Here is a 21,797-nt window from a genome sequence, read left to right on the forward strand (position 1 = left end):
ACTGTCGTTTTTTTCCGTGATGTCCGGTCGACTGTTTTCGCTATCATTGTGTTCTTTTGACAGCAATGGATTAATTATATTTCACAGTAAACAATGCAAGGACTGATCACTCCGCACACAATTCCAAGAAAGATTACTGCTTTTACGTACAGGTGAATACATCGATGCTTAACAAACGTTAGGTACACTTTGTTTTGAAATCGCATAAACTAATTAGTATAAGATGGTAACGTTTGTCGCCGTTTGTTAACATCAGTTTTGTCCGACCACAATGAATAATGCAGAAACAAAATATTTTCATCATAGTATCAGAAAATTTGCATTGCAGATGGTGGACGTCTACTTGCCATATGTTTTTCCACGCAACATATTATGGCTATTTCACGATTCCATAAACAATGTAGATGTTTCCAAGAGGAAGTTGGATCAAGTGGTAGATAGTTTGAATGACATCGTAAAGTCGCCCCAGCATGATGTACTTTATCGGAAGGTAACGTTCTGTCAGGTCTTTGATCCTTTGACAATGATGCTTCTAAGACATCACAATTCAGCCTTATTCTCACTCTACTGGGACCGAGTTAACATATCGGTACTTGTCAATCACACTTGACTAGCCAACAGGAGAATTCCTCAGGGACTCATGGTCTGCAAGTTTGTGGAGTAACTTAAACCCATCGGGCATTTTTCGAAATCATATTTGGTTTCAGGTCAACACTTCTGGGGCTGTTTTTGTTCTAATCGCTATAAATATTTACATGCATTACCTTTACCTGTCTACAAAATATGGCTAGATTGCAGCAATAAATTTAAAATCAGTTATATTATTTTCAATATTCTGTTTGGTTTGGAGTCTAGCAATGCAACATAATGTTTAGGGTTTTGGGGGTTTTTTTTCTTCTTTTCTTTTTTTGTTTTTTGTTTTTGTTTGTTTTGTTTTGTTTTGTTTTTTGGGTTTTTTTTTTGTTTTTAGGTGGGGAGGGGGTGGGGGTAGGATTGGAGGTGTAGTGATTTAGAAACAAACGCTTTCTTGGGATAATGTTCTAGTGTAATCTATTCGTTCGTCAAGCACAGCATATACATTAATAAATGAATGTAAATGTAGCTCCTTCACCATAAATATATCAGCAAAACCAAGGCGAGGGATTCTACAGATGGTCTTCACACACTGTTACTTTGCAGGGAACCCTTGTCTTCGAGAGACCTCTTTAACAGCAAGGCCACCAAAATGACCTTACACAACGAGAAAATGGACAGGACTCATAATAAGTGATCACAACACCACTGGAAATCCCTGGTATCTATCACACAGGGCAGTGAGACGCTGCCTAAGCCTAAGTGGATCGAAGGATGAAACGTAGGTACTTATAGCATCAGGGAAGGCAGACTGGGTTCCTTTTCCTCTGATGCTGTAATCTAATGTTAGAAGATGGCCAGGAAGTGTTCAATAACCTAATTAGCAAAACTTCATTTATCCAAAAGGTCAAATACGTATATTGACTTTAAAGTTATGGAGGCTAGATAAGAGTATGTACGAAAATGATTTAATATACTAGCCATTCTGCAGGATCCAATCGTGCAGAGCAGCACTCAAACTGCTATTGACTCAGGCAAAGAGATTACAAAGGCAAAGCAGTGTCGTCATATCTGTCACCTTTCATCATTGAAGTGGCACCCGTGAACGGCCACCTCCTCGTGGTGGGTGCTGGGTAACGCTAAGAGTCGTTCACCCCCGTCGTGGACCCGGGGGGATATTTGGTCCACCAACCCGTTTGCCTTGGGTTGCGGCCCTGCATCAGTGGAAGGGATCCTGGTGGTGGAGGGCAATAGGGGTTTGGAACCGTGTTCCTATTGCCTAACACACCACTTTGACCCTGACTTCATCTAGACGGTTGGTTGAACTGGTCCGGTTCTATCAATCAGCTGGTCACGCCAAGCCCTGTGCATAGTTCAAATGTTTGCCTATTTATCTCATTATTGGGTCTTGGTTACTTTTATTATCAATCCCAGAAGGCGGTGGCTCACTTGCCAATCTGGTGATTTTGACCACTGAATTCTGTATGTTTCTAAGTTACTGTAATGGGTAGAACCAGCCTGATAGTAAACTTAGTAAACAAATATAGCCATTCATGTCATTCTTGCTGGAGTATATCAACCTTGTATCCTTGGTGTTTACATCTTGGATATCCGATGTAATTTAACACTGTCCTTGTTGACACTCCGTGGCGGGTGAGGAGCAGGGTTGATGAATGTACTATATTTCACCATGGCTTACAATGAATCTGGTTAAAAAAAGAGACATTTAGAATCAAGTTCATCTGATGAGAGTAGTCCAAATGTTGATTCCTGGGCTCGATTCCTGGTGATCGAGGCAAAAGACCGCCTTCCTATTAGACTTTGCCATAACAAAGCTATTCATGGTTGTTGTGGTGAAGTTAAAAATGTCACACGACTTCGTTCTGGTACCCTTCTCGTAGAATGTGTGAAGAAGCAACAGTCCATAAATCTGTTGCCAATCCATAAATTTGCCAATGTTGACGTTGTTGCTTCGGAACACCGGACAATTAACTCTGGTAGAGGCATTGTTCGGGACAGGACCCGATCCTTGTCTGACATGTCAGAACAAGAAATTGCAATGGAGGTAAAAAATCAAGGAGTTTCTTCTGTGAAACGTTTCATGAGAAAGAATCAGGATTCAACTGTTGAACCAACAAATATATATCTGTTCTCTTTTGCTCTATCTAAATTGCCAGAATCTGTCAGAGCTGGGTATGTAAACATCGGAGTGGAAGTGTATGTCCCCAATCCACTTCGGTGTTTTGAATACCATGATTCTTAGACCTGTACGCGTTTTTTCGTTTGTCAACGTTGTGGTTACAACCATGAGAATCCAGACTGCCAACAGGTCATAACATGTATCAGTTGTGATGGCCAGGATATGGCATCCTCTAAACTCTGTCCTGTTTGGCAAACTGAATCGAGAATTCTTAGATTAAAGTGCGAAAAAAATATCACATTTGGAGAAAACTCATAAACTCTCAATCGGATACTCCACCTTCACGTACATATTGTGCTGTATTGTGCATATTGTCCACCTCCACGTACATATCTGTGTCATGTCAGACTGATCTGACATGGGTCCAATCTGTTCAACCCCTGTCAAGTGCTCCAGTCATTGAGCTTGACCTCACGACGACATCAGCTTCCACGCCAGCCGTAACGTCATGCGCAAAGAGTCAGACACAACCAGTACCCGTCTCTGAGCAATCATCCGCGTCGCATCTTGCAAAAGAAAAGAAAGAGAAGAGAAAGTTCAATACAAAACCGCCACTCAGAGGTGCCTGTCTCGAACTTTAATAGTGCTCTGGACATGGAAGTTACTCCATAATCACAGAGTTCTGCGAGGAGTGCTTCGTCGTCACGTTCACGGGGACGATGACCAATTGATCTACCATGAATCATTCATCAAATAATTCAATGGAACTGCAGAGGACTTAGAAATAATTTTAACGAGGTACAGTTGATAGCACAAGACTTGAAACCTTCAACATTATGCCTACAAGAGGCGTATCTTAAATGTACTGATACATTTGATTTATGCCAGTACACATGTCACCACTCATTTTCTCCTCCAGGTGACAAAGCAACAGGGGGTGCTTCTATATTAGTCAGAAATAATGTCCTTCATAGTGACGTTCAACTAAATACTAAATACCGCATTACCTTGCACATTGCATTTACCTTGTGCTCACTGTACCATCCCACCTTCATATGCTCTTCAACAATCTTATCTCCCGAATCTATATGATCAGCTATCTAAGCCTTGTATCATCATGGGCGATTTGAACGGACGCAACCCTTTTCGGGACAGAACAAGTACGAGCAATAAAGGTAAGGTAATTGAAAATTTTGTTTCTGACAATAATCTACGTGTAATTAATGATGAATCAAGCACATATTTGCACCCTGCTACAGGAACGTACTCTTCACTTGATCTGTCCCTCGCAGATGCGGAAGTTTTTAACGAGTTTGAATAGTCTGTCCATGACGACCTTTGTGGAAGCGATCACTTTCCTACTGTCCTGAAAGCTGTCAAATTGGATGATGAGCTACCTTCATCACGGTTAAATTTCTCCAGGGCCAGCTGGTCCTTATTTGAAACAATGTGTGTAGAAAACATACGACCTGACAACTTTAATAATGCATCAGATCCAATACACCTGTTTTCCTCTCTTTTGAATGAAATTGCAAAAAAAAAAACAATTCCTAAATCCTCTGCAAATCCTCATGGTTTTCTAATGAATGTAAACAGGCCAGAAAAAGTAGAAAGAAAGCTGAAAAATATTTTCGCCGACATCCTACGGTTCATAATTTTGACAAAGTGAAAAGGAGCTGATAATAATCACTATCAGCTCTTAAAGCATTTACCTAAATCGTGTCTGGAAACACTTCTAAATATTGTTTTAGCAAATATGGACTTCAGGCAATTTCCCGATTTCGTGGCATAATGCCACTGTAGTCCCCATTCCAAAAACTGGCTGGGATCATACTGATCCATCTAATTACAGACCAATCTCTCTAACGAGTTGTGTCTGTAAAACCATGGAACGAATGGTAAACAATCGATTAACCTGGTGTCTTGAAACCAATAACCTTACAGCAAATATTCAATGTGGTTTCAGGAAAAATCGCAGTAGCATTGATTATTTGGTACGTTTAGAATCATTTGTTCAAAATGCAGTAGTAAATAAACAACATGCCGGATCAATATTCTTTGATATCGAGAAAGCGTATGATACCACCTGGAAGCACTGCATTTTGGAGGGTTTACATGATTTTTGTTTGAGGGGTCGTTTGCCTCTTTTTGTGTCACAGTTTTTATCAGACAGGCAATTTCAAGTCCGAGTGGGTTAAACCCCGTCTGACCATTATAATGAAGATCAGGGTGTTCCACAAGGAAGTATTTTATCTGTCACATTGTTTAGCATTAAGATCAACAGTCTATCTACGATTTTAAACGATTCACTTGACGGATCATTATTTGTGGATGATTTTAATATTTCTTGTCGCGGTAGGAATATGCATACTGTTGAACGGCAACTTCAGTGGTGTCTAAACAAAATAAATAGTGTCTTGAAAACGGCTTTATATTTTCTAAATCCAAAACTAATTGCATACATTTTTACCGTAAATACAAGCCACATAAAGACCCTGAATTAATTTTAAATGGTGCACCTATTAAAATGGTAAAGGAGGCCAAGTTCCTGGTTCTTATTTTTGATTCCGACTTGACATTTTTGCCTCATATTAAATCCCTTAAAGCCAAAAGCCTGAAAGTTCTTGATTTGTTAAAGGTTGTTTCTAATTCAAAGTGGGGAGGGGATCAAGGTACCCTCCTTCAATTATATAGATCACTTGTGCGATCTAAACTTGATTGTGGCTCCCTCGTTTATGGTGGAGCCTGTGAATCAGCCTTAAATGTCTTGATTCTGTCCACCACCACGTCTAAGACTTTGTCCTGGATCTTTTAGAACTTCTCCTGTTGACAGTCTCTGCGTCGAGGCAAACGAATCATCTCTTACACAGCGCCGTATAAAATTAGCTTCAAAATATACTACAAAAGTATACTCTAATGAATCTAACCCTACATATAATTGTGTCTTTAATCCTTTCTTTGAGGATTTGTATAACAAAAAGTCTTCTCTTGTTCCGCCTCTTGGACTCAGAATTAAGCCATTTATTACTTCTGCTGGCATTAAGCTAGAAAACATAGCTCGTTCCCGAATTCTTTTTTGTCCTCTTTGGCAAATGGTCAGGCCATAAGTTGACCTAACATTAAGTACATTTAAGAAATCAGATACTAATGAATTACACTATAAACAAGCATATTATCATTGGATCCAGGACAATATCGTCTAGAATACCAGACAACAGCTCTATTTTTACAGCTGAAGCCAAAGCCATATTAACGGCACTTCAATATATCCAAAATCACCCTAAATATAAGCAGTATGCAATCTTTTCAGACTCTCTTTCTTGCCCACATTCTATTAAAAATATTTCTTGCAGACATCCACTTTTAATAGAAATCATTGAATTATATAATGATCTTGCTACTGGCATACACGACATCGTCTTTTGTTGGTTACCAAACCACGTCGGCATTTCTGGGAACACAATGGCTCATCTTGCTGCCTAAGCAGCACTCAACAAATTTGTGACACCATTTCTTATTCCATACTCTGATTACAAACGTAGCTTTAGAACTTACATCCGTGATCTGATGCAGAAAAAGTGGGACACCCAAGTATATATCAATAAACTACATGCAATAAAACCCTATATTGGTTACACCTACTTGGGTTGTCAGTCCAGATTTAAAGAGGTCATTGAACGACGATGTCGCATTGGCCACACGAGATATACTCATGCATACCTATTGAAAGGTGAGGATCCTCCGTTCTGTATCCCTTGTGATGAGAGAACCACGGTCAAGCATGTCCTGCTTGACTGTGTTGAATTCTCTATCATAAGGGATAAATATTTTACTTTCAAAACATTGAAGGATCTTTTTAATAATGTTAATCATAATTTAATCATTGAATTTTTAAAGGAGATAGATTTATTAAACGAATTTTGATAAATGTTATGTAAATAGATAAAATTTTAAAATTGGTAGGTTAGAATACTTTGATTGTTATTGGCTGTACCCTCAAAGGCGGTTTAAGTATTTTAAAAGTATTGTCCTCCTGAGAGGGTACGTAAGTCCCCAAACTCTCGAAGTAAATTTCAAGCTTACCAGGATCTTTGTGATTTTATTCATGGCTAAATTTGACTCCAATCGCTGGCGGCCGGAGGGATGATGTAAATCCAGCTAGAGTCCATGTAGGTAGCAAAGGTACCGTAAGATCAACCTTCAGTAGCTAGTGATCTATAGCCCGTTCTTAGATTGTACTGTTGTATTGAGGTATATTTTATGATAGCGTACTAGTTTTAAATTACGAGCTGTGATATTCTAGTAGTTTTACTGTCCTTTAATGACAGGTTTTTATCTGATACATTTAACGGGGTGAATATTGATACAAACTGTTCTCGTCACGATATGGCTGCAATATTGCCGATGTGACGTTAAATTTTAACTCACTCACTCATCATTAAAGTGGGTCATTCGCACTCGTGAGTTTCAACAGATCATCTGTTACACAGAGAATGGTGTATTTCATATTGTCCTACTGGTGATTACTATAAGGGAGATATTCTCTAATACATTAGAAAGCGCGACCCTGACAATACGAATTTTCAAAGCCCTCCAGAATTTTCAACATATACCTGTTGAATCCACATCAGTGTACTTCCAAACGTAAAACTAAATCTTGTACTCCTGGTATCTGCACATGGCATCTTAGTGTATGAGAAGGGCAATCGTTCCTATGTTCTGCATAAAATAGAAAGTGACAAATTCAGGTTGTACCCATGATTGGCGTCCTAAGACAATAACATGTTCTTCATCAACTGCACAAGTAAAACGTTGATTACTATGTAACAGGACCCACAAGTGTTTGATAAGAAAAACAGGAACGAATTGGAGCTAAAACGAATAGGTGCATGATTGCATCTAGACCTTTCAGTGTAGCAAATGACCTAATATCGGGCACCTGTTCCACATTTTGCCTGAAATTGAATGAAATGCAAGGACAGCAACGTCCCTAATGAAACCCTAATGACTATCAAGAAACCAAGCTGTACCGATGTTAGTCGGGCTGAGACGAACACCTTACACCTATAAGCGAGGTAGGCGCAGTGATTACTGGCCCACCAAGGGCCTTTTTAACGAACGATGACATGCATTAAACATAACTGTTACGAATAGACAATTTTGTCAAGAGCACAGTTTCACGCTTTATGTGGTAAACTGTGCCCGAGGGGTCTCCTGTGGTTGGGGTTGGTCTGTCATTTGCGTTCAGAATGTTCTGCATGTCATCCTGGAACACAGCGTCAATGTTGGCTTGGTGTTTCAAGAGTCGGCTGATCTGATGGCTGGTTGAACCTTTATAGGGCGATCTAATGATGAGTGGATGTTGGCGTGGGGGGCTTGCCTTTCGAGTTGGTGTTAGAAGCTACACCAAACCATTTCTTGTATTTTTATTAACAAACTTCTATATCCGTAGCACTCTCTTTGTGTTTTACGTGTTGCGTGTCACATTACCTTGGGCTGCCTGATTTGACCGAAATGAAACTGAATGATTTACTGGATGCACAGGATCAGCGTTTGTGCACAGACAACAGACACTTCTGCGCTTCTTACGACACAGCAGCATCAGTGGCGTACCATTCTACAATATGTTGAGCAGCGTTTAATTGTTTCGATTCGTTGCTGCTGTCATCAGGGGTTGTCATGAACTATACGGACATTTTGCCTATCTAGCTCTCCAAAGAGAGTGTGGTCTCGCGATATCAACAGGTGGAATCTCGCTCTTAGTACTCCTCTTAGAAGATCCTCTGTCTTGTAACCCCTGTGATGAAAGAATCAATCAAGCGTTAAAGTACTGCAAAAGTATTGTACGTAAGTCCAAGACTTCGGCCTACATGAACTGTAGGATGTACTTTAAGAAAGAAACTACCCGCGACAAATCGTTAAAGACGGTATAGTTGAACGACGGAACACAAGTGAACTTCTAAAAGTTGAAATATGAAAATGTTCTTCCATTTATATCCACATTCAACCTTCGAAATCATGAACTAATATACTAACTACAGTTTGGGAATCTCTCCCGCCTTTAGTGCGACCTTTTAAAGCATAAACTGATTCGGGTCAAGTGAATTAAAAGGCAAAAGCTCCTGACACATACGGTGAGTTTCACAATGGATGGCCAACTGAACAGAAGGGCAACATTCTTTGACTGTGGTAAACGAGCCACCATCCAAACCTTGAAATATTGTAAAGACAAACGCACAGGTGAGAGGCTAACACCAATCTAGCCTCCAGCAATACCCATTAACTGTTCATAATCCGTTTCATCTTCAGAAAGTACAAGTTGTGTCAGGGCTAGGTTTTAGGGTAGCTGTGTCAGTGCTGCTCAAGAAACATCAAACTGATTCTATTCCAGAAGAGATGATGAGGGCCTTGGCCATTTGGCCAACATCAGATAGAGTTTCTCGCTGTATCAATTGACCCGCTGCTAGAGTGGTGGGACAGTAACTGGTAGCGTAAAGGAATTATCCGACTTCCAAATGACTGTCATCTCTTTGACAGAAAAAGTTATTAAAACATTGTAAATTTGTGTGCGCCGATAGAACGACAATCATCACTTGAAAGATCTCAACCACCATCCAGAGGGCATTTTGCTTTAAACCATTTTAAACTGTGATTTAACAAGATGTATGGATTGTCATTATCAGATGATGCATGGTCTTTGTGTCAGGGATGATTCCAAACTTGCAATGTTTCAGTCGTATCCTCAAATGCAAAGATACACATTTATCAGTTATTACAAACAACTCGTCTAGATCCAATCCTTTTCTCAATCGCCCTGGCTCATTTTTGGGGGAGTTGTTGCCGTTGTTGCCGTTGTTCTTGTTGTTTTCAATGATATATAAATGTAACATAAATGTAATCAAACTTACTCAGTAAGAAGATTTTACCCAGAACTTGACAAGTCACCTATATCGATTTTCTTCAGTAATACAAGTAACAATAGTACGTAGGTGTATATCCAAATGGAACTGTAAAGTCCGACGCTTGACACGACAAAACAGGTCAATATAAAGTGCACTGAAATGTAGCAGTTTTAAAGGTTCCAGATATTTCTGTTCCACCCTGGTCAGCGTCAGTCGTACAGCTCTGACATAGCGAAGGTGGTTCAATTGTCTCACTGACAGCCAATGTAAATAGTCTAACAGGAGCTAACATGTTACATAAACTGATTGGTATCTCAGTGTATTGTGCCTACGGGTATACGACCGACCTCTCGGTAGTAGCTGTAGTAGCACTGATGAGTTTTCGGCTTCTTCAGAATTTGTCAGACATACATAATTAAAGGTCCAGACGTGTGTAAACTACGGATAATGAAAAGTCCACCATATTAACTACTGGAGGATCCCTTCTATATGATTACATGCCTATGCTACATGGTTGATTCATCGGTTAAATACATGACGACCACAGAAACAAAATAGTGAAGACATTAGCAGCAGTACATATGGGACGGACGTTTGTGCATGATATTGACAGGTATTAATGGCTGTAGGTGTGATGGCTTTGTTAACGAGAGAGGTGTTGGACCCTTTCAAAGTTTCCTTGACACTAAAAGACATACGAAACGTCTGCAGGCTTGAACAGTTCGGACATTTAAGAACGGATAATATGAAGTTGTGCAAATTCCTTTTACAAGGTTAAAATGCCTTCACTTCTTATTTCGATCAGGTCATAGTTTTAAAAAATTGTCCATCGAAAAAATTGTTAAAGTATAAGCAACATCACTTATAAGAGGGAATTAGTGCATTATTGAGGTCAAATGAGTGGATGAGTATGGTTTTACGCCATACTTAGCAGTATTCCAGCAATTTCACGTCGGGCAACACCAGAAATAAACTGTAACCATGAAGAGAATCGAACCAGGGTCTTCGTCGTGAAGGATAAACGCTTTCACCACTAGGCTCCCCCACCACTGCGTATTATCGAGTTAGAAGGCGATGTTGTGACACAGTCGAGCAAGATAAATTGCTTTCGGAACCTGTCAATTACATGTCGTGGACGATTTGATCGAGTCCCGTTTCGTATCTAGCACAGCCTGTTTTGTTGTGATTTCCAGGTTGAAACCAATGCAGTCTACCGGAATTCAGAAGAGCTAAGTGTGAAAGCAACAAATAATATACCACGGCTGTTTGACTTACAGTATTGTATTCTAACAGCGTCCGAGGTTACACATTATTAGTAAGGTCCACAAAGGCATTACAGACGCTGCACAAAATGGAGCAGCAGGACAAGTTCAAAGGCAGTGTGGTGCAAACATTGAATATATTCTGTCCAGGGATTCGGCGGGTTGGCGTTGATGATATGGCCGTGATGCTTATACGAAGATGTCTTAACCGGATGTAGCGATCCTGGACGTCGATTGTAACTGTTGGGCGACCTGATATGGGGCTGACATTAACACCCCCTGTATTGTTAAATTGTCACCATAGGTTTGAGATGATCTACCTTGCCATGTCATGGTATAAGGTTGCGTCTTTGTCTATTCTATTTTTAACCCATGATGATTTCACAGCTTTTCATGATGGACAGTCTTCACATCATGGTATAGGGTTGCGTCTTTATCTACTCCACTTTTCATGATGGGCAGCCTTCACATCATGGTAAAGGGTTGCGTCTTTATCTACTCCACTTTTCATGATGGGCAGCCTTCACAGCATGGTATAGGGTTGCGTCTTTATCTACTCCACTTTTCATGATGGGCAGCCTTCACATCATGGTATAGGGTTGCGTCTTTATCTACTCCACTTTTCATGATGGGCAGCCTTCACATCATGGTATAGGGTTGCGTCTTTATCTACTCCACTTTTCATGATGGGCAGTCTTCACATCATGGTATAGGGTTGCGTCTTTATCTACTCCACTTTTCATGATGGGCAGTCTTCACATCATGGTATAGGGTTGCGTCTTTATCTACTCCACTTTTCATGATGGGCAGCCTTCACATCATGGTATAGGGTTGCGTCTTTATCTACTCCACTTTTCATGATGGGCAGCCTTCACATCATGGTATAGGGTTGCGTCTTTATCTACTCCACTTTTCATGATGGGCAGTCTTCACATCATGGTATAGGGTTGCGTCTTTATCTACTCCACTTTTCATGATGGGCAGTCTTCACATCATGGTATAGGGTTGCGTCTTTATCTACTCCACTTTTCATGATGGGCAGTCTTCACATCATGGTATAGGGTTGCGTCTTTATCTACTCCACTTTTCATGATGGGCAGCCTTCACATCATGGTATAGGGTTGCGTCTTTATCTACTCCACTTTTCATGATGGGCAGTCTTCACATCATGGTATAGGGTTGCGTCTTTATCTACTCCACTTTTCATGATGGGCAGTCTTCACATCATGGTAAAGGGTTGCGTCTTTATCTACCCTACTTTTTTTCATGACTATTTCCTGACTTTTTATGATGGGCAGCCTTTTGAAAAATACGCTGCCATTTCACAACTTCGGTCTAGTATCGCGGACGAATTGCCTTTTGCCTTGTTGACTTTTTGTCCCTGACATGAAACCCCTCACGAACGAACGCTTTTTGCTACTTAGAACAGATTCTTGAGGAATCAAATCCACATCTAGATTTTATCTTTGATGAACTGACTAACCACTTTGATAAAATGATGTCTTCTCACACCGAATGTCTGAGATCAATGATACAAGTTATGGGTTGTGGTGATATCTTCTCCTGGCGTTGAATGTAGTTCACTCGCTCACAAGTTACATTGTTTTCGCAGCGTCTTGAATAAAGACCTATACAAGCTTGGTACCTTGTGTATCTTCAGAATGTATAAATATTTTCTGTATTATTCAAAGTATTACAGCTTTGTAATTAAGCACATTTTGCAGATAGTTAAAGCTTAACAGTAAAAATGTATTTTCAGTTTTTCTTTATTGATTTTGTCAATACACTATCCTTATAAATGAACACAGTTTCATGTTTCCAATGTCCCTTCTTACTTACAAAGATGCGCCCTAGAAAGAGGTGATTATGTTTTCTCCCATTGTCATGTCCAATATTTCAATGACGAATTCGGAGAGTGACCTCTGTGGCTCCTTCTTGGTTGATACTATGAATTCGAAAGGGAAGAACGTTTCGAGCATTCACAAGCACACTGAATACTAATTTAGATGTCAGAATGAACCTGGTTTTAGGCCGCATTTGGCAAGTGTAAACACAAAGTATAAATTACTCTATTTCCAAGATGACCCGTGAAGGTCCCGGGGTAGAATATGCCTTCAGCAACCCACGCTTGCCATTAAAGGCGACTATGCTTGTCGTAAGAGGCGACTAACGGGATCGGGTGGTCATGCTCGCTGACTTGGTTGACACATGTCATCGGTTCCCAATTACGCAGATCGATGCTCATGTTGTTGATCACTCGATTGTCTGGTCCAGAGTCGATTATTTACAGACCATATAGCTGAAATATTGCTGAGTGCGGCTTAAAACTAAAAGTCACTCACTCACTATATCCAAGATTCTTTTGTCCGGACATCTGGACGATTCATCTTTGAGCGTATTATTGATGTTTCCCATGATATCACGAAATGGAAAGCTATCTCTTGTCACTGTCTTGGCTTATAGCTTCTCAAGCGTGTTTAGGACAATTACCACCTGGACAAATGCCCTGCTGGACAGTTACCACCTGGAACAACTACTATCCACTGCATTGACCTTAACTAGAAAACGCATTTTATCGCAGCATACTACTAATTATTTACTGCAAATACTCCATTGTAAATATTCTGTAGCGCTTTGAGCATGTCTCTGTGTGTGGAACGGGCACATTATAAGCATGCGTTTATTATATTTTACAGATTAGGATAGAACGCAGCAGATGAGCTTTACCAGTCTGATCCTGGCACAGTCAGACTGGTAAAGCTCATCTGCTCAGGGTCCTTGGCCTCCCTAAACGAATGCCAGCCAATGGAACTTCTCCCAGGAAACACTGCCTAGTCGGAACTCACCAAGAACTTGGTGAATATGAAGGCTCCCCAACACTGCAATCGTCTTCATTACTTAGATTGTCAGAAGGGCTGTGCTCCCGGTAGAGAACCCGGGCACTCGCCTGATCTGCCCCAAGAGATCAGGATGTACCCAACCAAGGGACCCGAGAGCAATGGGGAGCCTGACGACAGTGTACTTGGGATGCAAGCGAGACATTTCAATGGCGAGGTCCGCATATTTATCATGCTTTTCCTGAATCTTGCCAATCACATTGCTGTGAAAAGGGACAGAAAATTCAATGATATAATTATAACTAGCAGAATAAAAAGACCAACGTATTTTATGTAACTATATCGTACATTCGTTCACAGTGTGATTAACAAACGATGTAAGCAGCGTTCATTTATTTCAGTTTTCAGTCTCTAGTGTAAAAGTAAAATCGAGTCGACTTTTTGGGGGTCTAGCGGTTTTCAGAAACAAGATTTTTTTAATCTTACTTAGGGAGTGTTATTCCAAATATTACATGTGCTACAAGGAAATTCCTGGTTTTAGTATATGTAACGTTAATATAGTGTATCATGTTTCCAAGGATGAAAACAAAGTGTCATATTTATTATAGGTTTTCAATATACGTAAATTCTATAAGGAGATTTGGAATGTCAGTCTGGCCAGTAACCCAAAGGGCAATGGAGGTTATCACTGATAACACTTAGCAAATGTCGGATAGACAGTCGGAATGTTCGTGGGGACCCGGAGACCAGTTACGATCAGAAACATAATTGAAGTGCTGTATATATGTGGGTCCTAACAGTACTCTCGCTGCCAATGTCATTAAAACCATAATTAATCTGTCCCTCCCGTCTCCCGTATGTGGAAGAGGAGACGGGGCTGTACACAACCGAGGAGCTCTGACCTCTGTATCAATACAAGTAATGACCACACGCTGACCAATACATGCCCTGGGAGAACCGAGACAGGTTCGAGACGCTTTGTTTGTTTCTGAGTGCCAGTTATTTCCGCTGGTCCGATGTCGTGATAATCTGTCCCTGTATGCTGCGATAATGATCTGCGTTGAGTATACCTCAAAGATTTCTTTCAACAGACGGGCGCCATGTACCTCGTAATCCCGAAGTTACCCTCCTACTAACTCAGTCAATAGATTAACAACAATATATATGAGTCCTGCCTCACCAGAGATTTCATCCCAGTATTTCATCCCGCGTGCAACCCACATTCAAGGTGTGTTCCTCATTTACACCCGTTCAGAAGCACACGTTTAGAGACATGAAACAAGTGGTGAGGTGCTTCAGGAGTATTTAGTCTGTGAGGGAAAACCAAGGGAACGAGTATTCCCTCCTGCACGTTGACGATGCTGCTTGATACATAAGTAGCAGATGCCTGGAGAATGATGACTCTGGCAGAGTAACCGACAGCTATAAATTTCAGGTAATACTAGTTCCCGCAGTATCGTAACTCCTGTAAAACAACTGCCTCGATCAGCTGTAAACATGAAACAAACACGCCCCCGGCGTCAGGGTCCGTACCAGAGCGCACTGATGCTGACATATGAAGCCTTACAATAGGCGGTTGTCTTAATCAACTCGTGAACCCTATATTAACACCCTAACGTTAATTGACAGCTAAATCTGCTTATTATATCCCTTTATTTACTATCTGATCCCCAGCTTAAGTAACGCAAGCACGCTTCGGTGCCACTTTAGAATCGACTACGGCACACTTAAAGGGACACGAACACAGAAATGTACACCACCAGTGTGACTAAAATATAATCTTAAACATATAACTCATGCTTTGCATCACTTTGTCTATTCATTTTTTTCTATCCCTACAACTGTCACTGTAACCTAATGAGAAAATTGGCAAGCAGGAGTCAGTAAACAACAGTTATGGGAAGAAAAAACCAAATGCATCAGCTGTGAATCTTCAATGTCCTATTCCCAGTATACTTATGCATGCATTCAATATCATTAAAATTTAATTCAACTGTATAAATGAAACAGTAATCATCAGTGACCAGACACTGCCTAACAGCCGTTTGATGCGAGACTTTGTTGATGTTATGAGTCTCAAAGAAACAACTGCGAAATAATGAAATACTCTTATGGGCATTTCTTGGTGTTATAAGGGTAAATTAACGAAGTCTGAAGACATCTGAGCTAGTGATTTCGCTGTGACATTAAAGAAATTAAAATGAGCAGGGATCTGTGAGCTTTGAAAAAAAGACTAATGGAAGGTTCAGAGATCAAGTACTGGGACTTTGTTTCCTGACTCTGGTAGCTTCATACAGTTGCACAACTGACTCAGATTTCATGAGCATGTGTTCATGAATCAGTGTCAAATAGTGATATCAGCTGTTCGTCTAAATGTTGTGGTATGCAGTTCATTCCATGAAATATATGAATACGTGTGTTTGTTGAAAGGTCCGTCATATAAACGTAAGGAAGTCGGCAGGTTTCATGCTAGCAATTTAGATTGATTTTGATGCATTCAGAACCGAGCAAACCGGGATTCGAATTCGAACCACCGATGATACCCTATTAATCGACTGGGGCCCCATGTCTGTGATCCAGGTAATTAAGTGGCTCGATAGTGGAAACCTGTCCAGTGGTTAGTTCAAATATATATCGAAATATCTTGTATTATCGGACCTTAATAAGAGCTTCTTGGATAATATAATACACGACATATTGTTTCATTTCTTTGACGCATGGGATTATTTTTTTATTCTGCATATTTCATTTCTAATCTTCAGCCTAAGCAAGAGACACAGATGTATCCATCCATCGCTTGCAATCAATCTCCCGCACACTCACGTCCACACTTGAACCCACTCGACTCAAATGGTCTTCTTCCGAGAAACCAACTCTTTCATTTGATAACAATTCTATAGCTTAAAATCTGAAAAGGACAAATTCTTTGGCAACGGGCAAAACCTCAATTTTGGCTCAGAATCCCTCAAGGCTTTCATTGAGTTTCATATGCGTAAATAAGTTATCAAAGATTGCTTTCTTTCTGCTGCACGACTCAACATCTTGGGCAAAATAATCTTAGGACAATGTGCTCGCCTTTTCCGTGCAGCTCATGCGCTAAAGGTCTGGGAAAGGAGTTTGTCTCGGATATTGATGTAGATTGCTGGTTGCAATAGAGGTATAATAGCAGCAGGACCGCAGGCTAAACTCATTGCGTGGTTCTTCAAGACGTAAATTATATTTTCTGTTGGACAGGGCGCGACAATGGCCCAGCAGAAGGTAATCAACATGTTTAGGACACAGACTTTGGGGCATTTGCATAATGGGAAATAAAACTGCCTTGTCACAAGTGTCGGATCGATAGTCATGGGAGATCAAACACTATAACTTTGTACAAGTTAGCAAAGATGTTGCTACGCAGGTTTGCTTGCAGTATGTAACTAGTAGGTTTCTGTCAGATGAGAACCAATGACCGTACCTCTTCTACTGTTGCCTCATTAAGCCTGTTCGATATACTAAACATCAGAGAGAATTATGAGCAAGACATGTCAACATAAACAACCTGATCTTTCGCTAACGTCCACACTTCGTGAAAACATTGGTTATTTGATTTATTAAATGAAATTCAGTTAACTATCACTTTGAACGTTATTATGTATATTTTACCAGAGCAGGCAAAGACAATAAATCATTTATAGCCAGGGCCATCGTTTGCTTGTCAAAGTCGTCAGGAAATGAAACCTGTCGACAATCACTAGAAAATATTTACGTGTGCTTTCTGACACACAAACAATCTTATTATTCCTTAACACGAAGAACAGGAAGCATAATTATTATAATAACACACAACTGTCTCAGTTAACCTACACTGCTTGCAGAGGTATAAAACGTGTATTTTACAAAATTTTACTCTAATGAATCTAACCCCGCCTATAACTGTGTCTTCAATCCCCTTTAAGAGGATTTACACAACAAGAAAACTTCTCTTGTTCCGCTTCTAGGACACAGACTTAAATCATTTATTTCTGCTACCGGCGTTGAGCTAGAAAATATATCTCCTTCCCGTCTTCTTTCTTCTCCTCTTTGGCAATCGGTTAGGCCACAAGTCGGCCAAACCTTAACTACAATGTACATTTATTTACAAAAAGAGAAACGAATCAATTACAGTATAAACAAGAATATATCAGCGAATGCCATATTAACGGCTCTTAAATATTTCCAAAGACACCCTAAACATAAACAAAATTTTAATATCTGTTAAGACTTTCTTTCTTGTCGATTAAAAACTTCTTTTAGGCGATTAAAAACTTATCATATAAACGTCCACTTTTAACAGAAATTATTGAATTGTATAATGATCTCGCTACTGGCCATTCCGATATCGTCTTTTGTTGGTTACCCAGCCACGTTGGCATTTCTGGTAACGCAATGGCCGATTGTACTGCCGAGGCAGCACTCGGCAAATCTGTGACACCACCTCTTATTCCATATTCAGATTATAAAGGCACCGTTAGACCTTATATCTGTGATATGATGCCGAAGAAGGTAGGTATCAACAAATTACATGCAATGAAACCCTATTTCGGTTACACCTACTTGGGTTGTCAGTCCAGATTTGAGGAGGTCATTATGAAACGATGTCGCCTTGGCCAAACGAGATATACGCATGAATATTTATTGAAAGGCGAAGTTCCTCCGTTTTGTATCCCTTGTGATGAAAGAATCGTTCAAGCGTGGGGGTGTTAAAGTACTGCAAAATTATTGTACGTAAGTCCAAAACATTCGAAGTAAATTTAACTTTCCACTGTTTCTTATCTTAGCATATGTGTATTTTTAATTTCTGGGTAGATGTGTGTAAATTGCTAACAGCTGAAGGGACTATGTAAATCCACCTAGGGCCAATGCAGGAAGTCCCCATGTTCCCTAGTATGCTGATCTACCTTCAGGTTTTGGTGATCTATAGCCTGTGTTTTACATTGTATTGTCTTCTTTAATTACACTCTTTTAGTTTTACAAGCTAGCTTTATGTTCATATCTGTGATAACCAAGTACTTTTACTGTCCTTTGATGACAGAATTTTACATTCTCAATTTAATGATTTCAATATTGATATAAATGTATTGTTTTCGTGACTATTACCGATATGACGCTAACTCACTCACACACTTTAAAGAAGCTTGTGATTGTCATTGATGTTTGCTTGTGATGTTTTGACAATATAACACACGTAGGTTGTCAGCATGATCGTTAGTGTATTCCCATACCGTGAACTTTACAATGTTTCAACACATGCTTAGACACAAAGACTATTTCAAAGGATCGGACTGACATACGTGGTGACTTGTTCCAAGAGTCGTGTAGAAGCCCAAGCTCTTGCTTCTGACAATCTAATCACTGGGTATACCCGAATACGCATACCCTTTTCGTTAACACCCTGATGTCATCTCAAATGTTCAGTTATGAAATATATCATTTCTAGTTGAGCTAACTCTGCAAACATGATTTTGTCACGAATTCGGCTAAACTATTTCTGGTAAGGCTGGTGGCTAATTGTATTTAACCTTAACATTTATCTCTGCATTTACAGAAATTTCGATTCTATGAGAAACTAGTCATCTCATAGATACTGAAATTCACCCCTTTTTCAACAATGTTTTTCCACGGTGATCCTAAAAGGTATATGGAGACGTTGAGCATAACAAAGTTCACAGGGGTCTCAGCAAACTGAACCGAGATACAGACCTTTTGTCAAAGTTTATCATGAGTACTAACACTAATTGCTGCCACACATCAGTCAGCTTTAATATTGCTGAAACAAATATATGCCCGTGCTATGGTCACACTTGTACAGTCGAGGTTTTGCATGCATTTCCTTTGGTGCAATTTGTCATTAGAGTCTTCATTGACTAAATAACGTGCTGAAACGTGGTAGAGTGTGGTGTAAAGATAATTATCGTGTTTTGGTTTAATCAAAGTGAGTGTTGGTGTGTCTTCTGGGTGAAATATACATATACCAAGTAAATATATTAATACATACTTGTACCTAATATCTTGTAAGAAACTTTAGTGCGAAATCGTCGACATTACTTTGGATCTACAGAATCGTATTAGCAACCACTTGACGTCAGTAATGTTTCATTGTATACAGCGTTACATGGGTTCACGAAATGTCGTGAATGTAAACGATTTCCATGTACTCATGTATACTCACTGCTGTAGATTATACATTTTCGAATTACAGCTTTAAGAATTTTTATTGAATTTCGTGCATACATTGTACAAACCAGAGTAACGACGACACCTTTGAGGTTTTCGTTGTCATTCCATTTGGGGACATTGGCAGTAATCGTTGATTATGCGTTTGTGTGTGCATGGTGTGGTGTTTCGTCGAATTTAGCAACCTTCCAGCAATATCGCGGCGGATGAAATGATTGTCGCACATTGTTCTAAAGAAAAAATCCAACCCGGGTTTTGTAATCGTGACGAACGAAAGCTTTAACCACTCGGCTACACCATCGAGCTCTTTTCGCTTACAATGCTGCATTTAAATCCTTAGCATTCTTCTCAGAGGATGCAAAATGAACCTTAATTCAGCAAAATGAATCAACATTCAGTTTGAGATCGAGTATGGCCAAATGGCTGGATTCGTATTGAGAGTGATCTTTGAACATAAGCGCAGAGTAAACTGCACGTATGTAATATTATACCAATGTGTGTATGGTGCATGAAAGTTGGAGGTGAAAATATTGCAGTGTTTGGTGTCAGGATTTTATCATACTTTTCGATTTGATGTCATTTTGATGAGGGGTGATTCTAGCGGGCAATTCTCTATGTGAATGGCAATAAACCACCTGAAAGCCTCCAGCACTATAAGGGCTATAAAACAGCAGAACAGAGTCAGTATGATTGACATTGTACAGACTGAAGTGTGTATACAATGTTTTACCGTGGTAATTTGTTTTCGTACATGTTTTACAAGGTTTTAGTAAGTAATACGTTATCCTTTTCATTGTAGACACACAAAAAAACGTGTAGGTAGCAAAGCCTAGCGCTATTGCAATTTTAATCGATATGAAAGTTAAGTTAGAATGCTTAGTTTGATTCAATGCCTCATCTTACAGGTAGACATGCTCAACGGCCTTTCCATCTTCCCAAGGTAGATACTAAGAGTGACAATTACAGACATGTATTGACAAACTGATATTTGACGTGTGATACATTCTGGAAAACCTGATGCAGCCCACGAATCCGCCTGAGTACTGCGCAGCGATAATCCCCGGAGATTGTAGCTCATAATGTAGTGTGCCACTGTGAATCATAATATAGGAGATAGTCCATTTGTCCACTTTAAAGGTCCAGTATATATGGCGTAATGATTGGTACGCAAATGCTCATAGGATTGCCCATATTCATGACAAACTTGGGTTAACTATAAGTGGGGGGTAACAAATTCCTGTGTGCAGAGCTGGGCGCTCACAATGATGGCAACACCATGAACACATGTGTACATGTTGCATTCTCCTTTGTAAACTATTGTCTGGTCGAAACAAAAAGTCCTGAAGACTCATGTCAGACAATAGATTTTGCAACCGTTGTTTTTATTTGTATTATCTATATTTACAAACTAGGATGACTTGTGATGGATTAACATGGATGTCATTCAAGAGCCTGTTTTTGGACACATAGGCACACATCTACTTGTTTCACTATCCTCTTATCATGCCTCATCACGGAAGTATGAGCCAATTCTGTAGGACACACTCTCAGTGTTAGAGTTGTGTCGTGTACTTCTGGGCGGTACAGAGATGATTGTCAATCCAGCGACGTGCACATCAGATCTCAGCTTTAGTTGAAAACTAAAACACACATAGGCACACATCTACTTGTTTCACTATCCTCTTATCATGCCTCATCACGGAAGTATGAGCCAATTCTGTAGGACACACTCTCAGTGTTAGAGTTGTGTCGTGTACTTCTGGGCGGTACAGAGATGATTGTCAATCCAGCGACGTGCACATCAGATCTCAGCTTTAGTTGAAAACTAAAACACACATAGGCACACATCTACTTGTTTCACTATCCTCTTATCATGCCTCATCACGGA

Source organism: Haliotis asinina, chromosome 3 (assembly GCF_037392515.1).
Source record: "Haliotis asinina isolate JCU_RB_2024 chromosome 3, JCU_Hal_asi_v2, whole genome shotgun sequence".
NCBI classification, from domain to species: Eukaryota; Metazoa; Mollusca; class Gastropoda; order Lepetellida; family Haliotidae; genus Haliotis; species Haliotis asinina.